At 37.5% G+C, this 17,686-nt stretch overlaps 1 protein-coding gene across 45 annotated transcripts in view; it reads right to left on the bottom strand.

Annotated features, from left to right (window-relative positions):
* The window catches only part of RBFOX1 (RNA binding fox-1 homolog 1), an 881,332-nt gene that overhangs the window by 284,984 nt on the left and 578,662 nt on the right, over positions 1–17,686 (bottom strand). The window contains exon 2 of one of the 45 annotated variants that reach the window (XM_068698962.1): positions 3,168–3,353. The exons of the other annotated variants lie outside the window; for them this stretch is intronic. The gene's annotated coding sequence lies outside the window, so the exon portion shown is untranslated. The remainder of the gene's footprint in view (positions 1–3,167; positions 3,354–17,686) is intronic. 45 annotated transcript variants of the gene reach the window in all.

The raw sequence follows: 17,686 nt of genomic DNA, 5'->3' as shown, positions 1-17,686 counted from the left end.
GTTTCATTTCTGTAGAATTTTGTTAAAAGACAGGTTTTATTTATAAAAATGAATACTGAAGGTTCTGAAGTGTACTACATAGTTTTAAAAATCAGTAGCAATATAAGAATTTTGTCATGTTGAGCTGAACACTCCCAGCTGATACCATCTGAATCATAGCTAAGAAGTTCATAAAATACACAGCTTTTTAAAACTTAAAGATTATTTTTGCCCCAATAATACAATTCATTATTTGAATTAATTAAGAGAAAATGATTATCCTATAGATAAACTGACTGAACAATCAATTAAAAATCTGACAGAAGTCCTGCTATGACCTCCTAGAACGAGGCTGGTCCTAAAAAGTGAGCAGTATAGGTCAAGCGTGCTAAAGTAACAGTGGAAGGTCAGCCAATACAAAGGTGAGGAATAAAACAAAAACATCCTATGCTTATCATTCCCCTCCCCCTCCCTCCCCACCCCACCCCTCCCCCGCCCCCGCCCCCCATTGCAGGCCTGTTAGTTTAATGCCCTAACATACATAATCTTGTGTTTTAGCACAGAGCTCTATCTACTAACATGAGTGCTCTAATAGTGACTTTTTAGTAAGTCAGTAGTGAAATCATTTGAGAAGACAAGGAAATGAAAAGCACTATATTGTAAGAATACACACAGAAAGAAATAGAGGCGTAATCCCAGGGTGCTTAAAGAGCTGGCTGACATCATTGCGTGACCTCACTCAATTATTTTTCAACAATCTTGGGAATCTGGAGAGGTCCCAGTAGACTAGAAGCTGGCAAATGTGCCAGTTTTCAAGAAGAACAAGAAAGAAGACCCTAGCAATTACAGGACTGTCAGTCTCACGTCAGTGCCTGGTAAAATTATGGAGAAGATGATCCTTGAAGTTACTGAAGCACACCTGGGAGACAATGCAGTCCTTGGTCCCAGCCAACATGGGTTCATGACGGGTAGGTCCTGCCTAACAAATTTGATTTCCTCTTATGATAAGATCACCCATCTAGTAGATAAAGGGAAACCAGCTGATGTGATCTTTTTGGACTTCAGCAAAGCTTTTGATATGGTTTTCCATAGGATCCTACTGAACAAAATGTCCAGCATACAGCTAAACAAAGTCATCCGATGGGTGAGCAATTGGCTGGTGGGCAGAGCTCAAAGGTAAATGGGGCCACATCAGGCTGGCGGATGGTTACTAGTGGGGTCCCTCAAAGCTCCATTTTAGGGCCAGTCCTCTTCAATGTTTTTATAAATGATTTGGATGTAGGACTAGAAGGTGTTTTGAGCAAATTTGCTGACAACACCAAACTCCGAGGAGTTGTGGACTCAGATGAGGGTGGAAAGGCCTTGCAGAGGGATCTGGACAGATTGGAGAGCTGGGCAATCACCAACCACATGAAGTTTAACAAAGGCAAGTGCCGGGTCCTGCACCTTGGACAGGGCAACCCTGGCTATACATACAGACTGGGCAATGAGATGCTGGAGATCAGCCCTGCAGAGAGGAATCCACGGGTTGTGGTTGACAGCAAGTTAAATATGAGCCAGCAGTGTGCCCTGGCAGCCAGGAGGGTCAACCGTGTCCTGGGGTGCATGAAGCACAGCATTGCTAGTCGATCGAGGGAGGTGATTGTCCCGCTCTGTGCTGGTGTGGCCTCACCTTGAGTACTGTGTGCAGTTCTGGGCACCACGGTAAAAGAAAGACAAGAAACTGCTGGAGAGTGGCCAGAGGAGGGCAACGAAGATGGTGAAAGGCCTGGAGGGGAAGACGTACGAGGAACGGCTGAGGGCACTGGGCCTGTTCAGCCTGGAGAAGAGGAGGCTGAGGGGAGACCTCATCGCAGTCTACAACTTCCTCGTAAGGGGGAGTGGAGAGGCAGGTGACCTATTCTCTGTAATCACCAGTGATAGGACCCGCGGGAATGGTGTTAAGCTGAGGCAGGGGAAGTTTAGGCTGGACATCAGGAAGAGGTTCTTCACTAAGAGGGTGGCTGCACACTGGAATAGGCTCCCCAGGGACGCAGTCACTGCACCAAGCCTGTCTGAATTTAAGAAGCGTTTGAACTGTGCACTTATTCACATGGTCTAAAATCTTGGGTGGACCTGTGTGGTGCCAGGAGTTGGACTTGATGATCCTTATGGGTCCCTTCCAACTCAGGATATTCTATGATTCTAACTATGTCTGAAAACTAGACTACACATTCAAGGCAGAACACACAAAAAAAAAAAAAAAAAAAAAAAAAAGTGCAAAAATAAACAAAGATTTTATCCCATCTGCATATTATATCTAAACGTTCTATTAGAATGTATTTCTAAGGAGGGCAATGACGGTGGTGAGGGACCTAAAGACCTAAAGGGCAAGATGCATGAGGAGCAGCTGAGGTCCCTTGGTTTTTCAGCCCAGAGCAGAGCAGGCTGAGGGGAGGCCTCATGGCGGCCTGCAGCTCCCTCACGAGGGGCACGGAGGGGCAGGCGCTGAGCTCTGCTCTCTGGGGACAGCGACAGGAAGAAGAAGAGAATGGCATGGAGCTGGGACAGGGGAGGGTCAGACTGGGTGTTAAGGAAAGGTTCTTCACTGAGAGGGTGGTCAGGCACTGGGACAGGCTCCTCACAGAAGAGGTCACAGCACCAGGCCTGTCAGATTTCAAGTGTTCAGACAACGCCCTCAGACATACGCTCTGATTCTTGGGTGGCCCTGTGTGGAGCCAGGAGCTGGGCTTGATAATCCTTATGGGGCCCTTCCAACTCAAGATATTTCGTGATTCTATGGTGCATTAAACAATGACATGAAACCAAGATGTTCCCCCAGAGCAAAAGCAGATGGCTATCCGTACTGTGGTTCAAGACAAAAACCAGCAACATTTATGGAGCCACACTGCCTGGAAACACCAGGTCCCTGCAGTGCAGTCATCAGACAATCAATCAATCAATGATGTATGCTCTAATCTGATCCTGACAGAAGTGATCTATTCAGACCATACTTCCGCATTTCTGCCAAATAATTAATTCTTCTTAAGGCCTATATCTAACTCCAGTAATACCAACAAATGTCTTTTTTTTTTTTTTTTTTTAAACTTCTTTGCAACATTAGGCTGTTTCTCAGCTCAAAGATCATAAATAATTCAAGTATCACTTTGGCAACCTCTTCATAGCGTATGCTATTTCTTATTTGATACCTTTAAACTCTTCTTTAAGCCTCCTGCTTTCTGGCCACCTTTCCTGTTCTCCAAATGCTCTCCATTTTCTCTTTAAATTTTCTCATGGTTTTCCAATAGAGGAAAACACAGAACTGGGAGGAGAAAATAGTTTCCAAGTCTCTTGGGTAGTTTTCCATTATTTATAGCAACTTTAGGTTATTGAACCTAAAAAAAAAAAAAAAAAGTTACAAGTTTAGCACCATACATGCTCTGAAAGAGAAGTTGAACTGCACTGAGTATCACTGCTTGAGATCTTGAGATAAGCTGACCCAGACATTAAATACTGCTGGATGGGAAAAGTTGTCCTACAGGTTTTTTTTTGTTGTTTTTTTTTTTTTTTTTTTTTTCCCCTCTTCTCCTCAGCCAGGACAGCTGCCACTTTTATTATGATACTCGTTTTCCAAATGTTTTATTTCCACCTTTATTCTAAAATCATACATGGTCAATAGCTCTCTGAGGGCACCAGATGCACTGTCCAAACTTGAACCCTGTCATCAGCTGCTGCCGTTACTCCACTCTTTTAATCCAAGCTTCAAGTACATGTAAAAGCTCATTTGTGCCAGTTCTCCAGAAAGCTCCAGTTATACTTAACAGTTGAACTAAAATACAGCATGGATATATTAGTGACTTTTAATTATAAAATATCACATATATTAATTTAAGATTTCTACTATCCTTGAAATACAAATATGGCTGATGCAGTCAGTCTTCCAAGTTTATTGAGCATCTCAATTTACACTAGCATACAGAGAAAGGATATAGAAATTGTTTAAACTGAGTGATACCCGTTCTGAGTATGTGGAACATTTGTATTTAGTATTAACACACTCATCTTCCAAACATAGTTTCTATCTGAAATAATAAGCTCGTTCATCTGCAGCTAGTTTTTAATTTGGTCCCAGGAGCTCACATGATTTTTTCCAATCTGAAAGCCAACAATTCTTCAGTTCAGTTCTTCAGCTGTACTGAAGTTTAACCTTCTGGCTTCCCTTTTTTTTTTTTTTTTAATATACAATTCAATGTCATGCTTGAGGTGGGGGGGAATCTGCTTTTTTAATGACGACAAAGCACTTCAGACAGAACCACAAACAAAAACCTAGGAAGCATATTTGGGAATCAATTTTTAGCCCTAGAAAAATCATGTCTTTCACACTAAAGGGCAACTGGTCATACATTTGAAGTACAACACATCAGCAAATCTCAACTTCTGAGTACATGGTCAGTCCTTATTCTTTGGTTTGATTAGCTCCAAACATTGTCTTTTCCTGTCAGAGCTGTGCACTGATTGACTCACTGCTCTGGTATCTCACTGAGTAAAGAATGGCACATTTCCTCTGTAATTTGTTTGGAATGCTCCCGCAAAGATCACTTCTGCTTTCCTTTCCTGTGCTGCCCCACAATGTCCCTTTACTACCTCAGCAACCGTAAGGCACTTGTCATCACCTTCGAGGGCTCGCTTCAGCTTACTCCTACCCTGCCTACTACTGTGAACTGTCAAAAGATCTGTTTCTTTTCCATATTACATCAACTGTTACTCTCCTCCACCTCCTAACTGTACTCAAAATACCACCAATGCTTTCTCCTATAATTTTCTGAAATCAGGTAAGAACTTCTTGTAAATGTTTACAAATGTTCTCTTTCAGCTTGCAAAACCTTCTCTTGCCAGAATGCCACACAAAAGCATTGACACCTGACTGATAGATAAACTGACTGCTTAGTAGTCTGATGACAAATATCCCTGCTTCTCCGCAAGTCACCTATACATTTGTATCCATCTATTGTATCCTAAACTGTAAATCTCTTTTGAAGAGAACTGTCAGGTACAAGGGGATCATCACCTATGACGATAATATAAAAGAACAAACACATACAAAGGTGTAAATACATGTAGCATCACTTTTTAAGAAATGTGATTAGGTAGGGTTTTTTGCCATAAATGCTTTGTTTTCTTCTGCACCCTTAGAAAACATCAGTTCCTTCTTCGACTAGATTGCTACTAGACAAACAAATTTGTCTCTCGGTAGTCAGTAAACAGAGTGATTTACCATTCAGTGAATCATAAAAATTCACTTCCAATACGTGGCAATATATTGGAGGTAATATATGCATGGCAAAGAGAGGAAGAAGAGGAAAATGAGTTAAGGAATGCCTCCACGGCTAGACTTCACTTTAGCCCCTGCAGAAACCTGATGACCTGTCATTATCCATATATATCATGGCACAAAACTGGAGAACAATCTGTGAGCTATCAGTCTCTGGGAGAGGGGGGGAAAAGAAAAAAAAAGCTATAGGTACCTTCTGACTTATCCGTGTTTTCATATGAATTAGGAAAATTCTGAATCACAACCAGGTTTGTCTTTTTGTGTCAGCATTATCATCAGAATTAAAGCAGGATTAATCCAGTAACTTCAGTTATTTAACGTGCTGGGCGTTGAACTAGGAAGAAGGATAATATTAGACTATGCATGAAATGATGAAGAATGTTAACCACCCTGTAAAGCTACAAGAAGTGCTCTAGCACAGTGGCGATGCAAGCCATACAAAGCGCAACTCCTTCAATAAAGAATTCTGTGGTCCTGCACAATTTTATCTGTTCAAGTTCCCCTGCTCATCTCATCTTCTCCTGCATCACTTAGAAAAGTTGGCCGCAGAAGGAAAAAAATATTGCTTTAACTACCAAGAGTTGATTTTTTTTTTTTACTACTTGTTCACAAGACAGAAGCCATGTTGCAAAAGTCTTTAACATACCTATGTCTTTATGAGCATTGCATTGTTTTCATTTCCTTCTGGAGTTCTGTAACAGCTGTTACTACATAGTTCCTATCATTGGGTATTGTACCAAGTCAGTTGCATTTTCAATGTTCAAGAATAATCTTTCCCATGTTCACCTCATTGCTCTTGTATTTATCTACCGTTTCCTAAAAAGACGTATAATAGTTCAGTTGGAAGACACCTTCAGAGATCAAGTCCAACTGCCTGACCTCCTCAGGGCTAACCAAAAGTGAAAGGATATTAAGGGAATTATCCAAATGACTCTTGAACATTGACAGGCTTGGGGCATCAATGACCTGTAGGAAGCTTGTTCCAGTGTTTGGCCACCCTTGCAACATTATTTACTTTTATTTTTTTAAATAATCCCCAGTCAGAACCTCCCCAGGTGCAGCGTTGATCTGTTCTCCTGCGTTCTATCAGTGAGACTGGCACCTTCCTCTGCGCTTCCCCACCTCAGAAGCTAGAGAGCAGTGAGGTTACCTCAAGCTTCTAGAAGTTGAGAACCCTCTTAACTAGATGAAGGTAAGCAGTTTTGGGTAGATTACATTTCGTACAGAATTTCCCTTGGGTGTGCATTCATTTGCAAATACAGAGCAGCAACAAGAAAATATAATTTTCCTCACATATGAGGAACAGACTGACTTTTAATCAATAACCACTTTTAATGAATGCTATTGATATATCAAAGCAATGCCATGATAGATCATCCATTTCACACAAGATGTTTCCCAACGCTTGAGCATGTGAGTCTCACTCAGTATCTGTTCATGGCTCTCTTCTTGTTGACACTAACAAGCATAAGACGGGATCTCAGAAATATAAGTGTATTCTAGAACAATGCACACATGACACCTACTTGTCACTGTCATGTAGCAGGCTTTGGTTGTGTGGAGATGGCAGATAGCCATGTGTTTTTATTGCCAATTCTGGTCAACTGTATTTCTCTTTATTGCTGAAGTCAGGTTGCTCTTCACTACTGCACCACAGGAAGCCATGACTTCTTGGCCCCAATTTTGACATTCATTATTCATCAAAATACAGTTTTCATTTGCTTCCCTTGAGAACAGCAGAGTATCACTATAAGGTTCTTTCAATACAACTTCACCCCCTTAATACACACAGGGTTTGCTGACAAGTAAGAGCTCCTCATTCCCTTGAGTAAGGTTCATATTAATAGGACTGGATGGTGAATCACAAGATGGTATCAAACCACGCCTCCTGCCTGCATAAATGCATCATTTAAGCACCCTCCTATGCCAAGTGCAATGATTTGATTGCAGAAACTAGCATAGGACAGATCTGCTAAGTGAGCAGCATACCTTGGAGAAATAACTGATTCAGATTCACAAATATTAAAGCCCCTATGCATCTTCAAATGGATCAGAAGGAATTGCAGTTCAGAAGTAGCAAGTTTCATATTCTCTGGAAATAAAATATCAAAACCTGATGGCATTAGCTGTAATGCAAGCTATAATTCATTTCAATTCAAGACATCAGCAATATTTTTTAAGTACTGAGGTTTAGCCAAGAATCTAGGAGCATCTGAAGCAGGCAGGATTTGGCTGAAAGAATTAAAAGGCACAGCTGATAAAAAGTTTGCTTCTAAATCTAAATATCACGAAGTTAGAGCAGCTGAAAAAAGCTTTCTTATGTATGAAGACAATTCAGTCTCATAGGTATCCCCTAATGCAACTGTTTGGACAGACACTTAATCCCATATTCAGCAATTCAGCCACCACTCCTAAACTCAGTTTGATGTCTTACAGGTAGCAGCTGCACATGGGCTATGCAGCTAAGAGGCTGCATATCACAGGAACACCCAACTGTTCCTGAAGTATGTTAGATCTCTTCTGCCCTTAGTCAGAGGGTTCGTGGCTGAGGCCAGGTCAATGTGAGTGCAATTGCCCTGCTACCCTCTACAAGCACAAAAGAAAGCTACTTTGTGGAGAAAAAAAAAAAAAAAGTTTCCTGGATCATGCTTCCACAAGTCTTCTGGGTAATACAGTAAATAAATCCCACCTTAAAGAATCACATCATATGTTTTCTTTTCTACCCTCCCCCAAGATCCATTAGGTAATTTCCTGCTTATTCATTAGACATTCTAGTTCTCAATAACTGTTCTGCCAAACAGGTAATTTTCTACAGCAACCAACAGTGGATACTGAATTCATATGAACACTATTTCTGATGTTCTCTCTCACAGCAACATCCTCAGGGGGACATTGCTAAGTCTATGGGGATTGCGCTGCTATCAGAGTAACAGAAAAGGATAGAATAAGGACTGGAGAACAGAAAATCATAACACTATTGTATCAATGCCAAATAGTAACAGCCCTTCCTGTCATCCACTTAGCTTATCGGTCAATTCCTTTTTATGTTAAAAAGGAATACAGAATGATGGCCTTTATAATATCACCTTCACTTAGGTTTTAATCAAACCAAAGTGTGTACTAGCAAAGGATTGGTGTAAATTTGTGCAGAGAAGAAGGAAAACAAAAGAGGGTTAACTCTATTTTTATTTCTATTTCTAGCTGATATTAAGGCTATTCAATTCATATTAGTAAGATCTTATTGCTTCAAGAAAGAAGACAGAGCAAGCAGTCTAATTTTAAGAACTGAGATATGACCAGTTCTCCCGCAGTTCAAAGGAGGCTCAAACAAAAAAAAAATAAAAAAATAAACTCTTTGACTGTGAGCAACTTATGCTTCCTCAAAATTTTTTCAAAAAATTGTCTGCCCCTAAATGGAAGAAATGCAATGCATACTGTTTACAAAAAATGGCAAAACACCAGAAGGTGCGTTACTGAATCCTGGTAACAAATGGAAATAAGAAATGTAATATCCCACTACAAATCTTGAGTCATGTTGCTCAAACAGGAATTATACTAGAAGTTCGTATTGCATTGCTCCCATACATAACATTGGCACATCTTCATTGCAAATGCTATTATTGGAACATCTCTGGTACTGCAATGAAAGAAGAGTGCTACATAGCTGCTTCTTAAGAACTGTCTGATTCTGGAATGGAAAATGAGTCAGTTGGGACTAGTGAATTCTTACAGAAACTCTTTTCAAAGTGTTTTGTTTTTTTTTTTTAATTTGTTTTTGTTTCTTAATAATTCCCTTGATTTTATTCTTAACTATAGGTTACCTACAGAGTCTGCTTCCATGAATGTTTTGTGTAATTTAGCATAACTTCTACTGTGTATGCAGTAAATATTTGCTATACCGTATTGATCTATTTGGCTATTTGTGATACTAGTAAAAACTAAGCTTTCTAATTTCTTATCCTCTACTGTTCAGCCTTAATTAACTCTTTAAAATCATACAAATAAAATACTGAATAGTGCTGTTCTCCATGGGACTAATTCCTGATGAAGCTATGCAAACAGCATCAGCCACTACCATGTTACCTCCTATAACACATCTTTCTGCATAAATCTGAAAACACTTTCCCTTAGAGTTTCCATCAAGCAGTTTCAAAGCTCATTTTCTACTGGGAGAGGACACAAATTTTTTTTATAGTTTTAGTGCAGATAAACACTTAAAACTATTCACAAGCAAAATATACAAGAATACAGTAAAGAAAACATCCATAACCAGTACAATACATTTATTTCACAGTAAAGCCAATGATCACTTCCTCAGTGGTAGTCAGATTGTCCTGATCTACCCCAACATGTCCAACCCTATTTTTCTCTCCCATTGAAAATTTATCTCTGCTTTGCACACTGGAACAAGCTCCTTGATGCTCCAGTCCTTCACGGTTTCTTTGGTTGTATACAAACACATGTTTATTTTTAAAAAGCAGTTCCTAGGAGACATGCCCTACAGAACCATCTAGCAATAAATATTATAGAAAAGGTTTTTTTTGTTTGTTTTGTTTTCCTCTCCTCCAATGGGTTTCTGGAAATATCTTGAAAGAGTTCACTACGAGCAGTATTACTCTGACATTTCTCCCTTAAAAATAAATAAATAAGAAGTTCCTGTTTGAGTTTCCATTTTCCAACATTTCTGGAATAAGCAAGAATCAAAATTGCATTTGTAATGCTGCAAACCTACTGATGAGCATTTGAGATCTGAAAGATTGAAATCCCTGTCCCATATTTATATCTTTCACAATTGATGCACCTGGGTAGGTGTGAGGGAGATTAAGTATCTTACAAGCCCTTGCTGAAAAAGTGAGATTTTTGTTCCATGCTAAAAACAAATTTTGCAAAGTAACACTTAAATAAGCACCTGCAGTATTAGTCTCCGAAGTCAATGATGCATATTTTTCTGAGGAATACATCTGTCTTTCAATTCAGTTTTTCATTTATTAAGGGGTAGTTTAGTTTATGTTAAAATGATACTGAACAACTTTACTTCAAAGACATACCTTTGTACTAAACCAACTACATTACATCAACAGTATTTCAAAGGCCTCAAATGCACATATATAAGAAACAGATGTAGATAGCTGTAGCTCTATAATTGTATACAGGAGCTGTTTAAATACTGTGAAAATACTACAACCTTGTTTTCTTCCTTGAACACTTTTAACATGCAACTTTCTTCAATGATGAAACTTACAGAAGGCTGAACTTTTAGGATGTGCTCATCATTAGAGTCTCCATATATTTTTTCTATATTTTCTTTTTAAGGCAAAAACAATCAGATGCTAAGTGCAGTGATTTACCTTTATTATAATAGATAGTATAGCTGACAGCACTATATAAGCTTAAAACAGTTGACAGGTACATTAAAACAAAACAAAAAATAGTGAAACAAGTGATAATGAAACGTTCTTCCAACAAGAAATACATTTGTAAAGAGAAGTTCTACAGTGCTGTCCTCCTGCTAGCACACAGGAACTTCTCTTGGCAGGGGAGGGCTAGGTGTTGCTTTGCCCCGAGTAAGATCTGTGAGAGTACAGGCAGCTTGAGCACTGTCTTCCCCAACTGATACTTTGGGAGTAAAGTTAACTTTGACATGAAAGTAACTCAAGTTAATTCATACTTTATCTGTAATCAGTAAGAGCTGCTTCAGTAATAAATAAAATTAAAGTTGATACAAATTTCTAATTTTTATTTTGCTATATATTTAAATAATGCTATGAAATTGTATGATACATTAAAAACATATAGAATACAAGATGAAATCAACCCATATATATTATAAATTAGAAATTCTTTATTTGCTAAAAATTGCTGAGACTATCACATTTTTAATAGAATAGCATTTATTTGACCAAAACAAATGATTATTTTGCAAATACTAGACAACTAATTACATAATGTACCTTTACAAAATTACATAATATGGGTGCAGCATGTTTCTCTGTTTTCTGTTTGAAAAATAGATTGTTTAATAACTCAACAAAGCTATCTGTAAACCAAGGAAACAATAGAGCAGATGTTGACTGTTGTCTTGTGCCTCACAGACATAATTAAACACAGTGAAACACTCATGCACCCAAATAATAGCGGACAAACAAATACAAGAATAGCACTCTATAAACATAAACCTCATTTACTGGGCACCTGTCGCATATTAATCCACAATGTTTAAACCAGTTATAAAAATGGAAAATAAGGTATTTATCTTCAGACTATACAAACTACAAACAATTTCTCGCAGTAGTAGCTGTAACTTCTGTAAAACCGATTTGCACAATGCTGACTTCCATAAAGCTGGGAAAGAACCATATTTTCTATTGTAACAAAGCCAAGACAGGGCAGTCACATTTTCTGTGAGCAAAAGTTACATGAATCAATGACTCTGAATGATCCAAATAGACTGAAAACATTGTGCCTGCTGTGTAATACAAAATCTTAAGATTCCCCTGGAAAGCCAGTTTTCTTTGAACTGCAGAACACGTTCCCTGTAATTATTCCCCTCCCCCCCACCTCCTTTTGTAAAGCAATAATGGAAAGTAAAGACTGGATTGCATAAGCATCAAAATAAGTGTTTATTTTCTAGGATAGTGTCCCATGACATTGCTTAACACTATTTCACATCAGAATTTGAGGGCTTTTTAAAAAAAATAAAAATAAAAAAAATCCCTCTTTATCTACATTTCTATCTAACGTAAATATATAAATATATTCTCTAGTAATATCATTGTTGATCTAGTATTTGAAAACACACATTATGTGAATAAATACAAAATTAAGTACCCATTTCCACAGTTCCTATTAGAAAACAATGTTTTCAGATAAGTCTAAAAATTAACTCATATTTACTGCGAAACAGAGAAACATATTTTTGCTAATAAAAAAATCCCAATTTTAAAGTAACACAAATGCTTTAGGGAGTGCTATTACACTGTTATAGTAAACAAATCAATTTTGTACCCGTTATCTAAAATGCACATTTTGCTTTTACATTTTACTTAGTTATGTCTAAGAAGACAGAATATAATGTCATCTGCATCTCTTTATGTTAATAAAGCCATACTATCATCATTCCATAGACAACACCGTAAAGCATAAATACCAAATGGAAAACAAATGGAAGCATAACGCCACTGTGAAGCAAACCAATCAACCCTAAAACAGCTGAGATAGATCTCATCCAATAGTTCATTCATTCTTTATAGAAAATATTCCTAGGTGAATCAGATTAAAAAAAAAAAAAAAAAGGAAAAAAAAAGCAGCTCTGAAAGATTGTAGAGCCCTAAATTCTTTTGATTTATGAAGGCAGCATATACTGCATTGAGCAAAACAACTCAGCATGCGGGGACCCTTTTTCCTGAAATTCCTTTATTAACACAACCTGGCTCTGCTAGTGAACAAGAGCAGTGGTGTGGTGTATATAAATCATTAATAGTGTGTTGTGCAATGGCTGAATTTCCTGTGTGAGTTGGAAAGCCTTCCCGCACAATAGGGATTTGGGGGTTGGAATTGGCTGCTATGAAATGTACTTCATCATTCTCTGCGTTTGACGCTTCCCAATAGCTTTCTACTTTTCCTTTTCCTTTTCTCCCTCAAGCCCAGCAACTGCAATAGAAATTTATTGGATTTCATGCCTGCAAAGAAAATAAGAGAAAAAGAAAGAAACAGGCAAGCCCATTTGGAAGGAAAAATATTTTCCCATCATTTAAAAGCAGGCTGTGTTCAGATAAAGTCTACTACTTATGAACACTTTTTTTTTTTTTATGTTTAATTTACTGCTTTAAACTGAAAAGAAATTGAAAGAACTACTAAAAGTGTGGTTAGTCTTAAGAAAAAAAAAAAACTCAACTATCACTGAAAAGGCAATTACTCTCTAAATGAAGTCATTTTCCACTGGAACATTATTTATTTAAGAGCAGGAAGAAAGGAGGGCAAATATCTATGCACAGGGAACTCTTGAAGTTAGCCTCATCAGCACTTTTACACTGGGTGTACCAAAAATCTTTCCACAAAGCAAGATATAAGTTCACTTGCATGTGGGAAGCACCATGTTCAAAGTAGAGCTAGAAGAGGAGAAACAGGAAAGGGAAGGAGAAGATGAAGAAAAAAAAAAAAAAAAAAAAAACTCTTGAAAGTGCAATGGCTGAATTTCCTGTATTTTTGCAGATACTCAAAGTGAACTTGGAGGGAACATTGAAACTACTTATCTTGCCTCTGAAGTACACAAATACACAAAGTACAACAACAAGAAAGTTGAATGTCTTTTCAAATTTGACTGAAATGAAATACCAAGTTTTCTTTATATAGCTTTCTGCACTAAAATATTCCTTTTAGGGTCACTCTTAGAAAAATTACAAAGTAACACAGTGACCAATGCTGAAAAAGCAGTCTCAAACCATATGCTACCCATCAGGAAAAATGACACATTATAAAGTTAACTAAGGATACAATTGGTCTTCTGTCTAGGCCAGAGCAGCATTCACTATATATCGAGCATCAGCACCACAGAGAAACAAGTTCATTGGCATCTAAATGGCAAATGTTTAAGATATTTAGAGTGCAGTTTTGCAGAGCTGAATGTGCTACAGTCAGAACAGGGAACCATTCCAGTGTGCCATTTTGCACTTGTGCTGATATCCAGCAGACTAGAGATTACAAGAATAAGCCTTCAATGCATGCAGAAGTCCCTCTGCATTACACAATAATGACATTCTGAACAGAAATAAATGAAGCCCCTGCAGTGCTATTCTGTCAGATTTTGAAAGTAAATAACTTAGCTTCTGACAAGAGAGATGTTTTTTTTCCCTCCTCTTGCCATAGAGCATTAATTGAGCTATGCAGCCATGTAACATCCCAGAAAGGGGACTAATACATGACAAGGAAAAAAGCAATAAAAGAAGGGAAATGCATGGAATATATGAGCTGATTGACTTCCTTTCACCCCTAAATTTTCTCACTAGCTCTTCATTGACAAGGTCATAATATCAGGGAAAACTTTGAACAGTTTTGTTATCGTCTTCCTTTGTAACTGGAAATTATCTTCATTGTTTCAAAAGAGTACTTTAAGTTCACTCTGTCTTATGAAAGATGGTGGCATTATGAAAACAAACACATTTTAAAACTATTATCACTCATTGTTTTAAACTGAAGAAAGTTCCATGCTCATAATCAATATTTCTAGTTAACTATTAAATTTACGGAATGCTTACTTGCCACTGTAGAGAAATTAAGAATAGCTACAAAACAAGAGGCTATGAGAAGCAAAAGCAAAAAAGCAGCCTTCAAAACTCTGTAATAAACATAAGTGTAATTCAATAGGAAATTAAGGAGAGGTGTATCACAACTGTAAGTTTATACATACCTCACACAAACATGAGATACAATTAAAATTCATGTAGTTATAAAAAAAAGCATATTCAAAATATTACAATATAGGACATAGGAAGACCAACCATTTTTAATATAAAGGGTCAAAAATTAAATTTAAAAATGGTCTGAGTTGAAAGCACTGGTATTGTTATTCACAAGCATCTGAACATCTTAAGTACTTCTATTCTAAAGTAGCACAGACTTTCCTTCATATTGGGGGAGGCGGGGAGGAGGAAGGAGAATCACTGAACAAAAAATAATTCACTGAGTGCTTTAGTTCTTCATACAGTATCTAATTTTGATTCTGTGTGTGTTCAACAGAACGAGAAAGAGCAGGATCAAAACACATTGAGATCTCTCCACAGCTGGAGCCTGCTACAGTGCAAAAGACCAAAGGCCCAACTACAACTAGTCAGGACACTATAGACATTAGATATGGTATTTTCTCTAATTAAATTCACCAGGCTGCAGTACTGTTAGAGTAGGAAGGAAAGCAAAACGTGAGAGAAGTCAATGGCACTGCACTAGATAACTCTGAGGTAAATGAGTAATGCTAGCAGAAAAATGACAGGAGTTCCTCAGGAGAGCTCTTGTACTACACATCACACTTTAAAGCTGATAAATCAATTGCACATACACCTTTAAAAGCCAGAAAAGCTTCAAGGATTCTTGGAGGGTGTTGACTTCTCCTTTCCACTAACATTATTATAACCATATAAAGCTAGGTGATAAATTCTAGTGTCACAATTCTTTTTATCACTTCATTTCATTTATGTTACCTATTCAAGATTTACAAAATGTTTTAAATAGAATGTTAACATGCTGGTAGCATTTATTTACCAGATTCAGAAACACACACATTGAAAAACAAAAGCTTCGTAGTCCAGTGTTTCATGGCTACTGGTCAAAAAGGTAACCAAACTGAATGAAACACCTACTAGCTGCAATGAGGAAAAGCCCATTTAGATAACCAAAGCATGCTTTCCTTGATAGAAAATGCCACCGCATATTTGTTTCTCCCAGAAAACCACCACATACAAATTTAGCAAATACCATTGAATAGTGACAACTTATGAATAGCTGACACAACAAAACATTCCGTCATCACTGCCCAGCCTATTCGGAGAGCCCTGTTATAAAAGCAATGACTGCAAGCTCAAGCTATTCACCTGCTTCTGCCATGTGGAAGCTCCTTCGCAACTGCTCTTGCTCTTATATTCCAAAGCAGCAAGTCCTTAGCCGATTTTTTTTTGTGTGTGTTTATGTCCTCTAATATTTAAAGAGCTGGGTACTTAACTAAAGCACTTCCTCTTGTTGTAGTGAGGAAAGTGACCTCGCTCAACAATGAAGTAGTCAAATGCCCAAACTAGCCCTTATACACAATGAGAATGCAGCACTTGCTCTCTAAGCCACTTCTCAATAGTCTCTGGAAAACAATGAAACAGCTCTTGTGAGACAAAAGATGTATAAAGCTTTTAATTTCTCTTGAATAAGGGCTACAGTCTCGCATACCAGCTTGGAAGTTTATCGCGGAATGCCAAGTGATTTATTTACTCTAATTAAGACAAACAGCACATCAAGATGTGACTCCTTACTCCTGCACTAACCCTGCTTCTAAATGCAACATTTACTCTCCCTCCCTTTAAGGTCCGTTTCATACATACAGTAAAATTCCCTAAGAATGCTACACTGCCCCCTTAGGTGAACATGAAATTGCTTCTACCATGATAATAACTTTTTTTTTTTTTTAAATAAAAATTAACAGAGTACTATAATTCATCTGACCAAATACAGTTTTTTACCCTACACATATGAATAAACAAGCTCTATGTTTCTCTTGGGGCAGTGAAGCTGGTTAAATGAATCAGAAAACCCTGGAAAGATTGCCTACCCTCAGTCCATCAGCTACTGGACAATTATTCAAGGCCCAGCTGTAAGAAAAACAGATGGTGAGTGAGCATTAGTAATGTGAACTTCTTTTCACTCATGCAGTCATAAGCAGAGGTTGTATGTTCTCACATGAAAATTGTCATGAAATAGCAGACTGAGGAACAAAATTGTGCAAAGACTGCAATTTGTAAGGTAACAGATGCCTTAAATTTTCATGAGTTCAAGTCAAATTTACCAATTTTACAGAAGAGACATAGTGAGTGAGTAATATAAATGGACTAGGTAAAGAATGGCAATGTTTTCATAATACATTTAAACAGTGACATCACAAAACATCTGTTATTGCATTCAGCTAACATACCTGATCCTTTGAAGACTCACTAAAGTATAAAATGCAAAAGACGCATGCACAGAAATGTAACTGTGATGGTGGCATTCAGCAACTGATGTTTGCTCTCTATAAAAATGTATCTAGAAATTGTTCACCCATTTTAGTTCTTCATACAATTTTAGCAAAGACAATTTGTTCTAATCCCTTTTCCATTATTGACACTATCGACTGCATCAATTGAAAACACCATCAAATAAAATCAACATTGAATTTAGTCATGAAGAAACAATGTGATAAAAAGTCCTTCAGACTCCTATATATCATCAGATCCAAAAGCATGACATAAGTAACTGAGTGGGGAATTCAGCTGTTTTCCATAGTCATAATGCTTAAGGCCCAAATAAAATTACATTAATTTACCATGTAAGCACTAACGGAATAGCTGGGGTAGAGATGGAGAGTTTGTTGTGTTTTGTTTTCATGGTGGATTTTTTTCATCACTGATACAAGAGCTGTATTGTGAACTACTTTCTTGTTAAAGACAGAAAAGGTTGATATTGAAGTTTCAGTTCAATTGTTTTCGATCTGTGAATGTCCACTATGAGCAATTGCTCCATTTAAAAGGAATTACCCTTTGTACAAACCACTTCACTATTTAAAATAAACCACATGTATCATCATTAAACAGAAAAAAAAAATACCAATTTTAAAATAATGACAGTGTTACTGTACACTGGAATATTATGTTTCAAAAACACAGT

The sequence above is a fragment of the Anas acuta genome, chromosome 15 (assembly GCF_963932015.1).
Source record: "Anas acuta chromosome 15, bAnaAcu1.1, whole genome shotgun sequence".
In the NCBI taxonomy this organism is placed as follows: Eukaryota; Metazoa; Chordata; class Aves; order Anseriformes; family Anatidae; genus Anas; species Anas acuta.
The sequence above is the reverse complement of the archived record's forward strand: the minus strand, read 5'-3'. Positions and strand labels throughout refer to the sequence as shown.